Here is a 15,152-nt window from a genome sequence, read left to right as displayed (position 1 = left end):
CATTTCTATATAGATCCAGAATTACTAGGAGATAAGTAAGAAATAAAGTTGCCTGATTTTGGGGAGATAACCTAGTATGAATGCATGCATGCTATCTCTGCTTGGATGTAATCATGCCAGGGGGCCAGGATTCTGTTCAGAAGATTGCTTCAAATTGGCTTCAGTGCCTGCACAAATGGGCAATAAAGGCCCCCAAGATATACTCCATATTATATCACAGAAATAATTATACCTGAAGAATTTAAGGCAAGTAAAATCACACGCTTGCCTGGACAAAAAGCAAAATGCTAAACTTTCAGGAGTGCTATTTTCTGGTGTACCCTTCAAAATAAACCGTGAGTGAATATGCACCAAAATAAGTAAACAAGGTAATTTATTGTATGTGGTTGTTATTTATATACCAATTGAAAGTAACAGAATGGCTTCCAAAAATAACTACTTTAGTTTTAGAATAGTTCCTCTGCACTCCCTTTTGGCAATAATCAGCAAATAGAATTGATGATTCAGGCTACTAGTAGTATGACATAATAAAACTATGCTGTCTTTATATAATAAAATATTTGCCTTTTTTGTGCCAGTTTTGTCTTTTTTCTTAAGAGTAAAATAAGTTAATATTTATTAAGCCCCGTACTTACTTAAATCTCTTGATACCAATGACATAGACGCTATCTTCAAAATGTTAAGTGACTCAGAAAACTTAAGGGGTGTGTCCAAGTTATGCAGTTTTAAGTGGTAGATCTGGGATAACGAGGAGGCCTGAATTTTGTGAATCTATAAGTGGATTAGAATTATTCGGAAACAAGAAAGAGAACTGCCCAGAATTTCTGCTTAGCACAGACTCAGGATCTTTGAGTTCAAGGTCATATATGAGGGAAGTACTGAAACTAGGCCTCATAATTCCTAAGCCTCATAAAATTTAGAAAGCTTGGCCATCATGAAACTTAAACCCCAGATGGCCACGGATAGCCCCCCGATGTTCCCAGAACCCAAACAGAAAGACAATTCCGGGAAATAGCCTCATGAGGTCCCACCCTGATAGCCTCATGAGGTCCCACCCTGATAACCTCATGGGGTCCCACCCTGACTCAATGTCCCCGATGTTCCCGGAATCAGCAATTCCAGGAAAGAACCTCCTAAGGTCCCGCTCCAACCAATCAGAACAAGATACCTTGCTCAGGCCATAGACAGACCCAATTACCACGCGCCTAAAGCTTTGTTTGAATTTCGCGCCCTAAGCTGTGTGTGAACTTGTGTTTGCCTATATAAACAACCTGTAACAAGCACTCGGGGTCCCAGGGCCAACTTAGAGCTTGGGACCCTAGCGCGCTAGTAATAAACAACTCTCTGCTGTGAATCTCGTGTCGGTGATCCTTCGCGGCGACCCCTGCCCAGGAGGGAATCGACAGTTCGGTTCCAACAGTACAAAATATCTGTTTACCTTTTTCTCAGGCTGTGTTTATTTCATGAGACAAAGCCTATCAATGTCGTAAGGTGAAGACTTCACACATTTTTTTCATAATCCATCTCCACCTGCTTCATGGTAATTGAAAATCCCACTCATATTCTAGCGTTGGGCTGCTGGTGGTGTTAGCTTTCACCCTCATCTCTGTTTTCATCTGTGCCGCAATTGAAGGGGTGGCCTGCCCCTCCACACCTGCGGGCGTTTCTCGTTAGGTGGAACGAGAGACTTGAGAAAAGAAATGAGACACAGAGACAAAGTATAGAGAAAGAAAAAGTGGGCCCAGGGGACCAGCGCTCAGCACACAGAGAACCCACACCGTCACCGGTCTCTGAGTTCCCTTAGTATTTATTGATAATTATCTTTACCATCTTAAAGATAAGGGAGTGGCAGGACAATAGGATCATTGTAGGGAGAAAATTAGCAGTAAGACATATGGATAAAGATCTCTGTGACATGAATAAGTTCAAAGGAAAATGCTGTGCCTTGATATGCATATGCAAACATCTCCATAAACCTTTTAGCAGCATTGTGCCAGCAAGTCCTACCAGCAAGTCCCACCAGCAAGTCCCACCTTATGCCGTTAGGCGGTTTTCTCCTATCTCAGTAAACAGAGCATACAATTGGGTTTTACACCGAGATGTTCCATTGCCCAGGGACGGGCAGGAGACAGATGCTTTTCTCTATCCAACTGCCAACATCCGCCAAAAGGCCTTCTTTCCTCTTGTACTAGTCCTCCTCAGCACAGACCCTTCACGGGTGTTGGGCTGGGGGACGATCAGGTCCTTCTCTTCCCACGAGGCCCTATTTCAGACTATCACATGGGGAGAAACCTTTGACAATACCTAGCTTTCCTAGGCAAAGGTCCCTGCGACCTTTGGCCGTGTACGTGTCCCTGGGTATTTGAGATTAAGAGAATGGTGATGACCTTTAACCAGCAAGCTGCCTTCAGGCACTTGTTTAACAAAGACACATCCTGCACAGCCCAAAATCCATTAAACCTTGAGTTACCACAGCACATGTCTCTTGCAAGGACAAGGTTGGGGGTAGGGTCACAGATTAACAGCATCTCAAATACAGTACAAAATGGAGTCTCTTATGTCTACTTCTTTCTATATAGACACGGTAACAGGCTGATCTCTTTTTCTTTTCCCCGCACCAATGATAACTTGGATAGAGAGTATGTCAAGTATTACTAATTAAAGGCAATTTTAAATGGAAAGTCTTGTTTCATGGAATTTTAAAGTGTATTCATATATGATTATTTACTTTTTCTCATATTTCTCAATTCTTAATTCTATCTTTTAAGGCTGAAATTCTAGTTTTATGCATTATAACTTTCAGTACCTGCTCCTCCCCCACCCATACACATTCCACATATAGTACAAGCCCAGAATACACACACACACACACACACACACACACTCATACACCATGCATACCACACCATCACACACATTCACATATACCTGCTTTCTTTTTTTTATACCTTGCCGTAGTCACACACAACTGAGCAGGCAAGAGGGCACAAAACATGGCGCTTTGTACTCCTGGAGCTGCAGCCTTCTGACGTTGAATAACATAATTAAAAGAGAAACATGGAAAGCCATCATAGCAATGCCTAGAGATATCTAAAGTTTGTCAAGTCATTCATGAATTCGGAGTATCAGAGACACAGGCCTATCTGTGTCAATATATGCTCTCTCGGGCACATTATGGGCAATGTAGTCCAAGGGACAGTTGTGTTCCATGGTTAGGTTTTCCTGGGCTTTAGTATTTTGCCCATAACATCCTAGAAGTGTCTTGTATCTAACGTAGACTAACCAAACAAAGACTCATTCATTTCTACCCATATCAGATTTGTTTTTTTCCCAATAGGTGATAAGCATCAACATTTACAATTTAGGAACTTTTGCGAAAGTACATCCTGAATTTTAGATGACAAGAATGGAAGACGTCAATACTATATGTGGGGAAAAAAAGAATTGAAGAACAATAGAACCCAAGATAGAATGGATTAGAAAAGATTCAAGTTAAAAAGGCAAAGAATATCTCAGATATATAGATATCTCAGATATGTATATCTATATATTCCATTATATATTCTCTCTGTATATATATGTGTATATGTATATGTGTGTATATATGTGTGTATGTGTATCTGTTTACCTTCAGATTATGTCTCATGTATTTGAATTGAAGCTGTGTTTTCTCCTTATCTTGAAAGATTTACCTTTATATTCCCCAGAATTTACTGAATGAGTTTTCACTTTGTTGATGAAAGTTGTACTTCCAAGAATTTAGCAGACAGTGGTGACTGTCTTGAAGCTAAATTACAGCAGCATAATTATTTCTATCCAATATAGAATACTACATGATACTTTGTATATGGTATAAGTTTGATTTTGAAAACTGTTACTAAAATTGAGAATAACAACATTTTTCTCAATAATTTTCTATTTTAAATTATTTTATTTGGATTTTCAGGGCAGTTTGTTGATAGAATGCTAAAATAGTACAAAGTCAGTGCAAAAGTGTTGCAATAGCTAAAAAATTAAGTACGTTGTTCATTGTTTTGGTTTCTTGACAAGGGTATCAAAAAATATATCATCCCTTCTCATAAAGGGACACATAGATAGCCATAATGACAGATAGAGGTTCTCTAATCTCTGGCTTAAAATGGCAGGTATGAGCACAGAGGCGAAATAGGATTTAGTTCTGCCTAGAAGAAAAGGTGGCAGAAGGAGCTTTGTGGAGGAGATGAAATTTGAACTGGACCTTAGAAAATGGTTAGAATTAGGATTTCCATCTAATGATGGTGAACTAAGTAATTTGAACCAAACTTTCTCATAAGGACAACTTTAAAAACTGCTTAAATCTTTAAAAAGTATTTTATATATTTATTAGAAATCATAGTTTTTAATTTATTGTATGTGATTATGTTTACATTTAGACCCAATTATTTAGATAGATTAAGAAATGGCCAAGGATATTTATTTCATCTCAGGAAATTTTAGTCTGACTAACCGCAAAATCTTATTTTGTCTTATATACTCAAACAAATGTGTCTATATATATGTGTGAGGTATATGTGTATTTATGTGCTTTTTTATCCAACTTTTAGTTTCAAGGAGTACATGTGCAGGCTTGTTACATGGGAAAATTGCATGTTGCAGGGGTCTGGTGTACAGATAAGTTTGTCACTCGGGTAATCAGCACAATACTTGATAAGTAGTTTTTTAATCTTCAGTGTCCTCACACTCTCCACCCTTAAGCAGACCTGGTGTCTATTATTCTTTTCCTTGTATCCATGTGTATTCAACATTTAACTCCCACGTGTAAGTGTGAACATGCAGTATTTGGTTTTCTGTTCCTGCATTAATTTGCTTAGAAAAATGCCCTCCAGCTTTATCCATGTTGCTGCAAAGGACATGATCTCATTCTTTTTTACGGCTGTGTAGTATTCCATAGCATATATGTACCACTTTTTTTTTTAAAATCAAATCTACCATTGATAGGCATCTAGATTGATTCCATGTTGTTGCTGTTGTGAATAGTGCTGTAATGAACATATGCGTTCATGTGTCTTTATGGTAGAACAATTTATATTCTTCTGGGTGTATATCCAGTAATGGGATTACTGGGTTGAATGGTAATACTGTGTTAAGTTCTTTGAGAAATTTCTGACTGCGTTTCATAGTGGCTGAACTAATTTACATTCCTACCAGCAGTGTATAAGTGTTCCCTATTATCTGCAACCTTGCCAGTATCTGTTATTTTTTGACTTGCTAATAATAGCCATTCTGACTGGTATGAGATGGTTTCTCATTGTGGTTTCGATTTGCATTCCCCTAAGGATTAGTGATATTGAGTGTTTTTTTCGTACACTTGTTGGTCATGTGCTAAAAAAAGGCATTTTTAAAGGAATCAAACTATTAACAAAACTAGGAAGACTTATCAAGTAGAAGCCAGGAGAAAATAAAGATCCAAAGAAGTAGCCATGGCATTTGGGTTTGTATTTCCCTTGGAAAAGCAAGTTGAAATAGGTACTTGTCAATTCCAGAAGGTATGGTTGAGAGGACGAGGGGCTGAACAGCACTAAATGGGCAATTATTGAAGCCCAGAACCAATAGGCAGAAAAACTCACCTTAGTCTAGTAACCCAAATGGGCTGCATCATAGGAGTAAAGACGAACTATTATGCTGCCAGTGAACTTGTGCAAAGCAAAAGCACAGATAAATCCTCTCTGGAGAAAGATAACGTTCCAACTCTCAAACTATTTTTACCAATGATTTATAAATGAAATATTTGGTACAAAATAAAAATAATCAGGAATTTAAGAAGACAAATTCACGTGAAGAAAAGCCAGAATATACAGCAGATGAAATAAATAACCCATGAAATCAAATTATGATAAAGTCTAAACAATTCCTAGGAGTTATTTATACATAAACACTAAAATAACAGGGATTATTAAGTTAAAAAGTAAAGATTCAACATTTTGGCAGAGAATCAAATGAAAATTCTTGAATGGAAAAAATGATCAAAATTTAGACCCCAGTGAATAGATTTAATAGCAAATTAGACACAGTTGAACAGAAGAATTAGTAATCTAAACAACGGGTGACAAAAAAATCCCAGTGGAAGCAATGAGATCACCAAGAATTAAGATACAAAATAAAAGGTGATATAAAGAGAAGGTATAACATTTATTACTTGAAGTCAAAGAATAAGACAGAAAAAAATGAGCCAGATGCATTTTTGGAAGAGTTAATGACCAAGACTTTTTTTCAGGACTAATCACAGATATCTAGACACAGATTCCAGAAACTATATGAAACTGAGGTGGATACAGAAGTTCATGATTAGGCTTGTTATAATAATAAAATTGCTAAAAATCAAAGGTAAAGAAGAAAAAAACCTTAAAAGCAACCAGAAGCAGAGAGACAGACTTTAAAGGAGCAATCCTTAGACAGTAGCTGACTTTTCCACAGAAGAAAATTAAATGATGCTTTATAAAACAGAAAGAAAATAATTTCCAATAGAGAATTCTACATTCACTAAAAATATTCTTCAAAATGAAGGTGAAATAACCATTGTGGAAGACAGTGTGGCAGTTCCTCAAAGACCTTGAACAAGGAATACCATTTGATCCAGCAATTCCATTACCGGGTATATGTCCAAAGGAATAGAAATCATTCTACCATAAAGATACATGCACATGTATGTTCATTACAGCACTATTCACAATAGCCAAGACATGAAATCAACCCAAATGCCCATCAGTGATAGACTGGATAAAGGAAATGTGGTACGTATATAGCATGGAATACTATACTGTCATAAAAAGGAATGAGATCATGTTCTTTGCAGAGACATGGATGGAACTGAAAGTCATTTCTCAGCAAGCTAACACAAGAACCGAAAACCAAATATTGCACCTTCTCACTTACAAGTCAGAATTGAACCATCTGAACACATAGACACAGGGAGAAGAACAATACACACTGGGGCCTGTCGGGGGTGGGAAGGGGGAGGGAGAGCATCAGGAAAAATGGCCAATGCATGCTGGTCTCATTCGTAAGCAATGGGTTGATAGGTGCAGCAAACCATCATGGCACATGTTTACCTATGTAACAAACCTGCACATCCTGCACATATACCCTGGAACTTAAAATAAAATATGAAGGTAAAATAAGGACATTTTAAATATTATATTTGTTGGAGTAGATTGAAGTAGATTTATCACCTGCAGTCCTCCACTGAAAAAAATACTATAGGGTATTTTTAGGTAGGAGAAAAATTATTCCAGAAGGAAATAAAGTGATGTTGGTAGAAATGCAGGGCAAGGCAAAATGTACATCCATGGGTTAATCTAAATGAACATAGCCTACATAAATAATAATATTAATGTCATATTTATTGTATCATATATATATAAGTAAAATGTAAATACACACACACAAATACATTTCATCCTGCAAAGGAATTAAAGAAGACAGAAGTGCTTGCACTGCCCACATAGAGGGTCACATAACTGCCTGTTAGACTTGATTAAGTCTAGAATACAACAAACTGTAAATAGATGAGGCGCTCCAATTGTATATTGTTTTTTTTAAAATTCAACTCTATGCAGTTTAAAGAAGACACATCTAATACAGAAGGAGTCAGATAGCTTGAAAGGACAACGTTGGGCAAAAGGATTCCTAATAATTCCACAGACAAGCCAGGGTGGTAAGTAGTATATTTATAGCATTGTGCAAAGACCGCAATTCACATGAGTGACAGTAAGGGAAGAGCCCTTTGTTAGTAACATTGTCTTTAGTGGACATGGTTTACAGGATGAAGGAAGACCGAGAACATTAATGTATTAAGAAATCTTGTTCCTGGTACATTTATGATTGAGACAAAAAAAAAAAAAAAAAAAAAACGGGAAGATCTTTTAGTCCCTTTCAAGTGACTTGGTTGATAGAATTATAAAATATTCTACAGGACCAGTGAGGATCTGGCTGTCAGTGACACTGGTATCTTTCACAGTTTGTATACTAGAGGAAACACAAATTTATACTCATAAGGAAATCACTATGTTTCTCTGAAAATAAGTAAAGGGAAATATTTGCTATTATATACAACATGGCTGTTGTAATTATAACCCATTTGGTCAAAATTCACTTAATTGAGTGCAAATAATAAATAGTAACTCAAGAGGGTGATTCATTTATATCTAATTAAATAGACACATAAAAGTTGTCACACACAATGATGAACAGACTTCACCCTTTGTTGATGTAAAGAATGATTTTTTAAAAACTTTATTATCCACCTACTTCTCCACCCACAGGCTTGAGCTATTTCACTAATATAAAATTAAATCTATTTTATGTAGTACTTTTATGAACTGTTTTTAACCACAAGGGCTATAATAGCGTGCTGTATTCTTTTACTTTTTACACATTTCTTTTTTATTTTAATTTTTCTCTGTTTGGTCAAAATTTTAATTTACCCAGTATTGCATGCTTTTCTTATATGGCAAAGTTCATATCCATGAAGCATTTTATTTAGTTCCTGGAGTGGGTAGTATTAGTTGATACAGTACATTTAGTTAATGAGACAATGATACAGTTAATTATTGGTAAGAAAACTCAGGACCAATATGAGCATGACCCTCCATTTATAAGTGAAGCCACTGCATAAATATTTATATTAGTCTCTGCAGTGTGACTAATGTTGGAAATTCATTGTACTTCTGAAGAAAAACCACTTGGAGACCTTCAAGTAGGATTTACTTTCCTGATCAATTGTTGATGAGTTTTTAATCCTTGATAGTAGGAAGTAGTAAGTACAGGAGGGAAGCAGAGGAGATGGGGAACAATTTGCTATCATAGAGAGGTTGGGAATCAAAGGCTGGGATGGGGAGAAGCAAGTCGAAAAAATAAACACTCAATATAGAATTAGAAAATAATAGATGAGAGTGTGCACCTCATTATTTAAATAGAAGATAATTTGTGTTTGGTTAAATTAATTTAGAAGGATAATGTAAATTTAAGCCACGCTCAATGCATTTGGGAGAAAATATACGAGGAAGACATTTTTCAGTGGGTAGGAGCGAAGTAGCAAACTGAAAAACTTGTCTTGCTTCAGAGGTAGGACCATAATCTGTAAGGAGCTAGTTGTTGTGACAGTATTTACAAATTACTCAGGGGCCTTGAGATCCTAGAAATTACCTGAAGGAGAATGGTGGCCTTGAGGCAGAGTTGCTGAGCTTCCTACATTGTGTCAATAAAAAATCTACGAAAATATGGCCTCTGAAAGTCCCAAGTGATAGGGCAGAAGCCTTGGAAGAGCAGTTTTATCTTCCACAGCCATCAAAGTTTACAGGGCAAAGTGAAAATGAAACCAAGTTGTGGACACGCTGATTTGACATCTGTGCTGGACAGCACCCCCAGCTCACTCTAGGCTAATGCTCTTAATCTGGGGATTGTTGGAGAAAAGACCAGCTCTTCAAATCACTTTGAAGTGGAGAACTTGTTTATGAAGGAAAAGAGGCTAATTATTTAGGCAAATTCAACCAGGAACTCACTAGCGATTTTGGGAAAGAAGCTTATATATTTCTTCAAATGCCATTTGACCCATCCAGGGTGTGATTGTCTTATACTTAATGACCATATTAAGAATTTGAATAAATGGTTATTGCCACATTATGTGGGTGTAAAGTTAAGAATGAGGGAAATGGAAAACATACATTTAAGGTCAAGGTTTGATAAATTTTCTTTTGCCTTTAATCTACCGACTCATGACCTAAAATTCTTTTTTGTTTGTGAGGTGTTTCATGTTACAGATCGTTCCTGCCTTCTAGAGCTTTTACTCCTACAAATATTACTAGCTTGTATGTGACAGATACTTTTGTTTATAATTTTAATTACTTCCGCAAATATAGATAGGTGACTCAGTCTCTGCAAAAGAAATATTTGGGAGTTCTGTGGAACACAAGCCACTTGTGTGTCATCTCTTACTTCAGCATCCTTTGTGGAGGAACAGTTAGGAAGACAAGTAAATCTTATGTGATTGTTTGCCCAACAGATAAACGTAACTGGAGTAGTATAAGACATTTGACTGTATCCATGGAAACCTTCTAGACTACCATTCTTAGATTTTGCTTAGGCTGAAGCAGGTGACAGGGTTCACACGTTTTAAAAATGTTTTTGAGGGGGCATGGGAAGCTAATGCTCAGTGATGACAGAAATCTAATAGTTAAGGAAGGTTCTAGCCCTTAACAACCAGGAAGCAACATATAAATCCTAGGTGTGAGTCAAATGTGACTCAGGTAATGATAAGAGCAAGTCACTCTCTTACTTCACTAGAGAAATGGCATAATTTCAAGACCTGCCTATGCTACACTAATCAGTATCATCATCACCACCATTTTACAGTCAAAAAGTGCTATTAACTCTACAAAGCCGTTTTATACTAATGATATCTTTGATTCTCACAGATAAGCAGATAGATATTACTATGGTTCATTTTAAAGATGAGGAAATCAAGGCTCCTAGCCATTAAATAATTTGCTTAAAGTCATATAGCTAATTAGTATCAGATCGGAGCCTCTTCACCATCAGAACTGGGCTCCTTAATAGCAAAAATTTTAAAATAAGAAATCAGAATCCTAATTTATAACCTAGGCAAAGGCAGTGAAAAATATTAATGACTTCAGCAGAGAGTGCAGTAAGAGCTGGATTATATAAATGTTTAAGAATAAGCTTATCCTTCCTGATTAAGATCTTATGTAAAAACTTTTGAAAACAATATAGAATTTTTATTGTTTTATTGTTTTGAAAACAATATATAATTCATATGCTCTAAATATAAGCTAAAATGCATCAATGTAGTGGCATAAGCTTTCAGAACTGCAGAATAGTGAACTGAGGCTAAAAAGATATTGATCTACTAAAATTAAATGATAGGCACTTCACTGTTTCATTTTTGTTTTAAAAAACAGCTTTGAAGGGTCTAAGTCTTTATCAGAGTGAGTCTTTTTGTTCTGGGTGAGAAAGCAGAAAATACTTTTGATAGGGAAGACAAGGTTCAGTTTAACTTGTGTTGGTCAATGCCACACGTAAGTAATTGCCAATACATGTGTTTTGATCATTATGAACATGTCTTCTTGCTAAATAACTTAAATTATATTTGAATTACTTGCTCCAGACTCTTGATTATCTCAATTGTGTGTGTCAAGGAAACCACTTAACTTTTGTAGGTGTCTCAGTTTCCTCGTATAAATCAGGCATTGTCCCAGTTTATTTCCAAATTCAAATTCTAGCACTCAACTTGACTAAGGGCTAAAGAATGGACCCATTTGCTTTTCCTGTAAAACCTGATTTTATTTTCATTATCTCTTACAGGTGAAGAGAGGGCATGAGGGAACCTGTCACAAACCTACTTACCGAATAGTAATTTTTCCGGTTTTTTTTGAGACAGAGTCTTGGTCTGTCACCCATGCTGGAGTGCAGTTCTTACCTAATCAATTGTCACAAAAGGATAATTGTGTTTGTTTTTATTTTGTTTTTCTTTTTTGAGACAGTCTTGCTTCGTCACTCAGGCTGGAGTGCAGTGGTGTGATCTTGGCTCCCTGCAAACTCTGCCCCCTGAGTTCAAGTGATTCTCCTGCCTCAGCCTCCCAAATAACTGGGATTACTGCCCGCACGCCCGGCTAATTTTTGTATTTTTAGTAGAGACGGGGTTTCACCATGTTGGCCAGGCTGGTCTCGATCTCCTGACCTCAGGTGATCCACCCACCTCAGTCTCCCAAAGTGCTGGGATTACAGGCTTGAGCCACTGCCCCCGGCTGAATTGTAATCTTTCATTTCCTCACTGTCATATTACAAAATAATACCTTTAAGAATTTTATTGTTCTTTCCATTTGACCCCAGGCTGATTTCCTATCCTCACTCTCATCCTAAGTGCAATCATTGCAGTGGCTTTGCTGCTGTATTGGTTCTAGATGAGGTAAAACATTGCCAAGAAATCATCAGAGAGAGAGAGACCTTAAACTTCTAGGCCTGACAATTTGATTTTATCCTTACCTTATCCTTTTGATGCATTTTAGGAAAGAGAGTGAGGGAAAGAGAAAAAAAGGGTTTTTCCGAATATGTGACCCTTAATGAGACTATTCCATTTTCCCTCACATCACATTAATTGTTTTTAATTTTTCTAGCTATCTTGACATTCATGTCATATGGAAAACTGAAGGAGCAGAGGGAGGTATTTATTTCCAGGAGAGGTCAGAGAGCATAATCAGGGGACAGAGACTAGTAAGTAATCAAGCATGCAGTACACACTTTCATTAAGGCCCATGTGTTACAAAACCACAATATTTTAATATTCTGGTTCCTGCTGTTTATGCTGAAGAGGTTGTGTTAAGGTTTATTTTAGTTAAATTTTACAAAGGATAAAAGTGTAACATTTTCAATCTTATTAGAGATGCAACGTGTTATTCTAAGTTTCATCTTCATTTACACGAAAGGAAAAAACTTCTCTTGATTAAATAATAAAGAAGTCTGATTGTTTACAGAGCCAAGTAACAAGACTCGATTGTGTGCCATGAACCAATCTCTCCTTAAATCTAGAAATTCTTATCCAACTTAACGATGGCATCTGCTGGGAGGGGAAGATTTCCATAGCACATCTTTGCAACAACCCCAAATCTCATGGAAACAAGCCAGGAGACAAATTTAAATGAGTGTAATCCTCTAGGAAGATACACTTAGAATTTTTCTCTTAATGGGAACTTTGTTTGCAGACACTGAACAGTCTACCCAGTTAACGCCAACAACATCTGCTGCTGTTGGTAAGAACTGACCTCTTAATCATGAGCTATTCACATCAAAATGACTGCAGGCTGTTGGAACAACACGAGTTTTCTTCGAGAAGCCCCTTTCAACAGTATCACACAGACTGAATGCCAAAATTATCTTTTACCTCTTTGTTTTAAATGCAGTTTGCTAAGACAAGGTAAAAGGAACGTGTGGAACAGGGAAGAGGATCAGATCAATCAAGCGAGATGAAGGCGATCTGATTTGTTTGGCATCCGCTCTGGAAGAGTAATGCTCTGGCATGCCTTTATTTCAGCTTAGATTTGTCAATTTGAGGGAATCATCTCTTTCCTCTCTCCACTAAGTCCATCTTTACTGTGACTGTACCAGCTGTTTGTTTTGATTATAGGATGGTAGACACCAGCTCCCTGACCATAATGTCTGTGGGAAGAAGGACATAGGGGCAGGGAATAGCCATCCTTTACAGGCCAAAGGTCCTTGCCTTTAAATCTCTGTCTCAGGACATTGAGCTGATAGAATATGACTTATATGTCATATAGTTGGAGACTTTATGCTATTCTGTTTGCTGTGATCCACAGTGGTTCGCTTTATTCTCAGTCTGTTGCCATTTAAGGTAAAGCAACAACATAAAAAATACCTTTCTGTTGATACTCATGGCTAACTTGGGAACTATATCTCTTGATCCAATATTTCAGGTTATTTTATGTTATCAAAATCTAGTATAGAATCAAAGAATTTGAAGGGACCTTAGAGTATCGAGTCCATCCTAGTCTCCTTTTTATAACATTCTTGAAAGAAAATCGCCATTCTTGCTTGTATATTTCTAGGCATTGTGTATAAGCTTTTCTGTAGTGACAGTAGTGAAAAGCAAAAATTTGCCTCTAGTTAGTTTCTACAGTAATTTTTTTTTGTGAATCTCTGTTCTACAGAACATCTCTTCAGATACATGGAGAACACAAAACAAAACAAGAAAAAACATTTAACTATTGCATCCTTCCCACACCGAGTCACCTTTTCAGGACTATAAAGTATAGATTTCTTCTTGGATAAGGTTTCCAGATCCGTCTCTGTCCTGGCTTTCTTTCTGCACACACAACCTAGGACATCTATGTGTATTTTAATGTGTATTACAAGGAGAGCAGAACATAGCAGAGCTGATAGATACTAAGAACTTTAGAAATGAAAGGAACATCCACATTTTACAAAATAGAAACGGGGTCCAGAGAAGCAATGCAAACTGTTCTTTGTCACACAAATAGTCTCGTCTCTCCCAGAACAATGCACTTTTCACTTTTTTCTAGACTGAATTGCTTATTAACTAGATAAAATGCTTCAGATGTTATCTGATCAGCCCAGAGCTGGGGATTGAATGCATTTTGCTCTATTAACAACCATACTATTTGGCTGTTTTATATTATTTATATAAACTGTAGTTAAAAGAGGTCTTATATTTTCTCTTATTTATCTTGTGTAGTTTAGCCAGGGTACAAACTTCTCAGGATATTTTTGAGTCCTAATTCTTTCATTTCATCAATACATTGTCTATTGCTTTTTGACTCATGCAGCTGTTAATTCTCAGAATGCTTTCTATGTCCTTGTTCAGATTATTGTTAGAAGTATTCAACAGGACAGGACCAAAACCAAAATGAAGCCAAAAACCAGAGAACAAACCTGTTGCATTCTACTGGATCTCGTTCTAGATTGAAAATTAATTAACCAAGATATGTTGGAACTGTTGTCGAATCATGCATGTTTATGCTTGATTGTGTATTCACACATATTATGCTTTCCTCCTTGCCCAAAAACATTTTATGAAGGCCCTTTTGCAGATGCCTTGCTGGAATTAAGACATGGTTTAAAATCTAGTAACTCTATAGAAAAGGAAAAGGAGATTATTGTGAAATGATGTATCCTTAGTAAATTCCTTAGTAAAGGAAATAAATATTTCCTATGAACTCACTAATCTTTTGTTTAGTAACTTAGTCTAGAATTTTGCCCAGAATTGATAAAAATTCATAAATCATTGATAATTCTTCTTTTTGAATGTTTTTGAAAATCAGGACATTTCCTGGACCTCACCTGTTCATGAATTCTCAAATATTGTAGTATTTTGGAGATGATATGTGCAAATGCTTAGTAGCTTGGCATATACATGTAATGGACTTAATTCTGAATGTATTTAAAGTTGTTTGTGCTCTGTTACAAACTAATTCTTGATTTCCTTTTATTGATGTATGCCCTGACATTTACAGAATTTTTTAAAAATTAAATACAAAGTAAATAGAAAGGAACCCTTATAAAATAGGTGTTAGTTATAGAGACAATCACATAGAAATATCCATGTACATAAGTGCACGTTGAGC

This window comes from Macaca fascicularis, chromosome 15, assembly GCF_037993035.2.
Source record: "Macaca fascicularis isolate 582-1 chromosome 15, T2T-MFA8v1.1".
In the NCBI taxonomy this organism is placed as follows: domain Eukaryota; kingdom Metazoa; phylum Chordata; class Mammalia; order Primates; family Cercopithecidae; genus Macaca; species Macaca fascicularis.
This window is presented reverse-complemented; position numbering follows the sequence as displayed.